Raw genomic sequence first — 6380 nt, forward strand, 5'->3', positions numbered from 1 at the left:
TCATGGTGCTGATTTATGCATTTTAAAAGATTGCACTTTGAAAGAACATAAGCATTTAGAACATTCTGATGTCTTATTTCATGTATGATACGATAAAGAACACCTGTAACGGAGTGGACTAATTTTAGGTAAGGCATTAAAAATACGATAGATAACACATGCAAGGTCACTCACTGTGTTAAATTGTGGGATGCCTAAAGCTGTAAATGTGTAAGGGAGTGAGCCGATATTTGATAGGGTCATTCAATGTACTAAACTCTAGGGTGCCAAAGCCGTATCTATGTAACTGTTTGAACTGACTCTGGGTAAAGTCACTCAGTGTGCTAAGACACAGTGTACCAATGATGTAAGTGTGTAACCAAGTGAAACCACTTTGTGAAGAGAGGTGCTGGAATCAGAAATAATTTGAGAGGAGTTATTTATTTAAGTCATTCATTGAAATTTCTTGAAATCATATGTATTCAGAGAGGATTCTTAAACAAAATTAATTGATTGGAATTTCTTGAAATACAAAATGTTCGAGAGGAATTATTTATTTTGAATCATTCATTGGAATTCGCAAAACGGTCAACGCTCTCTTTGGTCGACCGCTCCGGTGGCCTAGTTTGATCGTCCGCCTCGGATGCGGGAGGTCGTGGGTTCGACCCATGCCATTCATGATGATCTAGCTATGACTTAGATTTATTAGTATTCATTATCTTAGTCTTGTTATAATACTAAGTATTAATCAACCCATACTATTCATAGTGATCTAGCCATGACCTAGATTGAAAAGCAATAATAATCACATATACCCTAATCTTACGATGTCTAGACCTGTCTAGATGAATGTGATGCCTATCTGGCGTCCAATATGGCCGCCACATTAGCCATGTTGAAAATCTTGTTAATGTAATCGCCATAACCTGAATCATCATAAATGTTTTTCACTCAAAGACTTCTTTTGATATCTAGTTGGTCCTAAATAAAATTGGTGCTAATCTGACATCCAATATTGCCAACATATTCTCCATCTTGAAATCTTGTTTTTGCTACTTCTCTCTAGTGGAACGTGATACTGCAAGGAGATTTCAACAACAACAAAAACATTATGATGTAAAGCTGGTCGTAAATGAAATGAAACTGTTTCTGATCTTGTATAATATATGACTGAAAATCATCCTGAGTGGAAAGTCATACTGACTTTGTGTTTTGACCAGATAACTTCTTCTGGTGCCTCGTTAGTTCCGAATGAAAATTTCTCCAATATGATTTTAATGTGGCTTTCACAGTGGTTAGTTTGAAAATTTAGTCATAATCACTACTTTTCCTCCATAAAAGGTCATGGGGTTTTACTAACCATACTTCTTATTAAATGTTCTTAATCCAAAATAAAATTGTTGCTGGTCTCATGCCCAGTATTTGGCCATCATGAAAATCTTGTATTCCTCTTAAACGAAAGTCATTTTGACATAGGGTTTTCTTCAGAAGAATTATTGTATTGTCAGATTGGTCCCTAATGAAATAACTAACCTTCAGTATGGCTACCTTGGTGGTTAACCTTGAATTATGTGTACTCCTTCGAAATGTATGGCTATATGGGCATGGGGTTTTCGCCATTAGTCTTTGCTTGTGACCTAGTTAGTCCTAAATGAAAATGGTACTAGTCATATCTCCAGTATGACTGCCATGATGGCTGTCTTGAAAATGTTGTAACTTATCCCCTGCATGGCTGATCATTATGACATGGAATATTCACCAAAAGATTTCTAATGTCTACTTTGGTCCTAAATGATAATGGTACCAATCTGACATCCAATATGATCGACACAGAGCTAAGTTGAAAATCTTGTTATAGCTGACGAATATCAATAATGGTTTCAACTCATCAGTTAAAAGGAAGAAATAGTCTTTTCTTGAATTCCTGGAAATTCTTTCCGCCATTAAAGAGTTAGTTCTAAATGAAAATGGTGCAAATTCGACAACCATTGTGGCTGCACCCACAGCCATCTTGAAAATCGCTTAGCTACTGCTCCTGTGTGGATGGTCATGCACTTTTTTAAATATCTGGTTAAAATGACCGTTGTCAGTCCTACAATTTAATGGTCATGGCGGCCATCTTGAAAATCTTATTACTGCTACTTCTCCAAAATTGTTTCAGTGACATGATGTTCTCACTAAAGAATTATATTGAATAGTACCAGCTAAATATTTAATATCCATTTGCATTGATGTCACGGGAGAAATTATGCCTCATATTCAGGGAATTTTTTAACGAAATTCGTTTTTGTACATCTAGTACAATGTTGGGTATCGACCGTTTAATTTTGGGGCAGCCTGTGATGTTTATTGCAAATCTTTCAGCCCCAGATGGACTTTAAAATATTTTTTCACTAATTTGTTTCATGCAGAATTAGTTAATTATATTTATCATAATAATAAATAAATTTATGAAATAGCTAGTCACAGCTTGCAGTTGCTTTGTTATGGAGTCATAAAGTCGTGTGGCGTATGACTGATTGGGAGGCCTAAATATCGTGGAGAACTTGCAATAAATTAGCCCCAGATTGCATTTCGCCAAGTCTCTATCAAGCTTGAATATAACTGCCTACCGCATATCTCCATAATATAAAGATATGGTGCCTGTCATAATTGACTTCAGTACGTTTAAAACATGTACAATTAACGTAAAAGATTCCATCTAATACGGCATATAGTTAACTCCAGTAGATTCAAAGCATGTTCAATGAATATAACAACATGCCGTCTAATACGGCATACAGTAAACCATTATGCATATAATTTACACTGAACAAAAAAGCATGGTATTATTATTGTAGTATAAATATATAGCAATAATCCGATTGATGGATAAGTATTATTCTAAACATTTATTTTGTTATAGCTGCAAACTAAACGTCATTTATACTGAAATTCTCAATCTCAGTTGGTAGTGATACTTGAGGTCATTTATACTTGAAAGTCTCAATCGCAATTGGTAATGATACTTGAGGTCATTTTATATGAAAGGAAATGTTATCTTTTGTTGCTGCCACATTATTCAACTGTAGTGGATGTTTGTTGTTTATTTTTACAGTGGCAAACAATAAAGAACAACATTACATTAACAGTAAGCTGCAACCTGCAAAATACGATCTACATGTACTTTCCACAAATTCAAAATTCCCTGATGTGTAATTATCTATACGTTTGTAAACATACACAGTATTTCCATTTAGATACGTGAAATTGTACCACTGAGACATAAACTGTACCTCCATGTACATAAAGCTGTACTACTATAGACATAAACTGTACCTCCATGTACATAAAATTGTACTACTATAGACATAAACTGTACCTCCATGTACATAAAATTGTACTACTATAGACATAAACTGTACCTCCATGTACATAAAATTGTACTACTATAGACATAAACTGTACCTCCATGTACATAAAATTGTACTACTATAGATATAAACTGTACCTCCATGTACATAAAATTGTACCACTATAGACATAAACTGTACCTCCATGTACATAAAATTGTACCACTATAGACATAAACTGTACCTCCATGTACATAAAATTGTACTACTATAGACATAAACTGTACCTCCATGTACATAAAATTGTACTACTATGGACATAAACTGTACCTCCATGTACATAAAATTGTACTACTATAGACATAAACAAAATACCCATTTATAGAAATAAGACTGTACTGTTGTAAATGGTCTGGCACAAATGTTATCACTTCCTTTGTAGGGAGTTCTTACACTGACCGACCGCTCCAGTTTACTAAGTGATTAGAGCGTCAAGCCTCGGATGCGGGAGATGGCTGTTCGAACCCCGGCCGAGTCATACAAATACATTCAATAATGGTACCAGCAGCCACCTCGTTTGGTGCTCAGCATAATTAGGTTAGTCTTAAAATAAACTAATATATCTTCTGTCAGATAATAAATGTTGCGAGACCAAAATGAACCCTCCAAAGGAGCTCTTTTCTATATGGCTCGTTTTCCTTCCAGTTGTCACTCGAATAGTCCAACTTTAATATAATGAAAAACAAACGAAAAAATAATTATCACATGTTATTCATAATCTCCCCGTTGCTACCCGAAATCTTTCCTGTTATACTAATTTGAGTTTGACGTTAAGTCGCTTATTTTCCTTTATTTCCGAGGACCCCAAGGGAGCAGTCATACTCGACTGGAAGCATCCTTAACGCGCAGACTCCAAATAATGCATTTCTAATCACCCAATGCTCACAAAATGACAGAACTATAACTTCACATTTGCATGGCATTTCCTTTCATCACATTTGCATGGCATTTCTTTTAATCACATTTGCGTGGCTTGTTGCATATAAGCAGGATACACCAACAACAACACATCCTCGAACCACAGTTCAAACTCACTCCTTCTCAATTACAAATGTCATAAATATTTCTACTGATGTGCAGTCAATCAGCGGGCTTAAATTAACATATGAATTACTTAATTCTGCTTATCGCACCCAATCTCGAACGATGAAACCAATTTTGTATTATATCATATTTTCTCGTGAATACTGCACATTATGACATATATTCATAGAAGATGGTTCCTTACTCCTGCTAAGAAATGTTGAGAAAACACTGAATTCTCACTAACAATCAAGATAAATGCAAACTGACACATACCCAAGGTTAACTATCTATCTATCTACCTATCTATCTATCTATCTATCTACCTATCTATCTATCTATCTATCTATCTATCTATCTATCTATCTACCTTGTGGCTATCACTTACATCTGCTACCTTATTGCTACCAGACTATATCTTCATTTCACAATTATATAGACAAACTACTAAATTATTTAATCTAATGTAAGTCTACTATTGAACACTTTTTACTACACTAGATATAAGATTACTAATCCACACGTATTGGTACCACAGATAAGGATCTACTATTGCACACGTAATGCTACCATTGATATGGGTGTAAAATTAGACACATATTGCTAGCATATATATTGGTCTACTATCTGACAAGCGATGCTGTCATATGTATGGACTATTATCGGATACGTGTTGGTGTAATATTCGACACGTATTGGTACCATATATATTGGTCTACTATCTGACAAGCGATGCTGTCATATGTATGGACTATTATCGGATACGTGTTGGTGTAATATTCAACACGTATTAGTACCATATATATTGGTCTACTATCTGACAAGCGATGCTGTCATATGTATGGACTATTATCGGATACGTGTTGGTGTAATATTCAACACGTATTAGTACCATATATATTGGTCTACTATCTGACAAGCGATGCTGTCATATGTATGGACTATTATCGGATACGTGTTGGTGTAATATTCGACACGTATTAGTACCATATATATTGGTCTACTATCTGACAAGCGATGCTGTCATATGTATGGACTATTATCGGATACGTGTTGGTGTAATATTCGACACGTATTAGTACCATATATATTGGTCTACTATTTGACACGTATTGCTACCATTGATAAGGGTCTGTTATTGGACACGTATTGCTACCATTGATATGGGTCTACTATCTGACACGTATTGCTACCATTGATAAGGGTCTGCTATTGGACATGTATTGCTACCATTGATATGGGTCTACTATCTGACACGTATTGCTACCATTGATAAGGGTCTGCTATTGGACACGTATTGCTACCATTTATATTGGTCTACTATTTGACACGTATTGCTACCATTTATATTGGTCTACTATCTGACACGTATTGCTACCATTGATAAGGGTCTGCTATTGGACACGTATTGCTACCATTGATATGGGTCTGCAATTGGACACGTATTGCTACCATTGATATGGGTCTGCAATTGGACACGTATTGCTACCATTGATATGGGTCTGCTATTGGACACGAATTGCTACCATTGACATGGGTCTGCTATTGGACACATATTGCTACCATTGATATGGGTCTGTTATTGGACATGTATTGCTACCATTGATTTCGGTCTACTATCTTACACGCATTGCTATCTTAAATATGGGTCTACTATTGGACACGTACTACTACCATTAATATGGGCCTAGAGAAACTCCAGTTTGATTCGAAACAAAAACAAGGAACCCATGACGACAATAGCGTTATAAATTATAAATCAAGGAATGAAATCAACACGTTTCGAGGGACTCATACGTGAATTCATTAGAACAATTCATTACTATGACTTCTAAAATTAAATTCGTGGATTATTCTTGAATTATTTTTAGATTTGATTCTTAAAACCGTAAGTTATTATTTTTTTCATTTTTAGAATGTTTTTCATGGGAAATAAATTATTTATTAAATTTTTTCAAAGCTTGTTGTTTTCACTCATTCTCGTGT

This window comes from Sinohyriopsis cumingii, chromosome 10 (assembly GCF_028554795.1).
Source record: "Sinohyriopsis cumingii isolate HCF-2022 chromosome 10, ASM2855479v2, whole genome shotgun sequence".
NCBI classification, from domain to species: Eukaryota; Metazoa; Mollusca; class Bivalvia; order Unionida; family Unionidae; genus Sinohyriopsis; species Sinohyriopsis cumingii.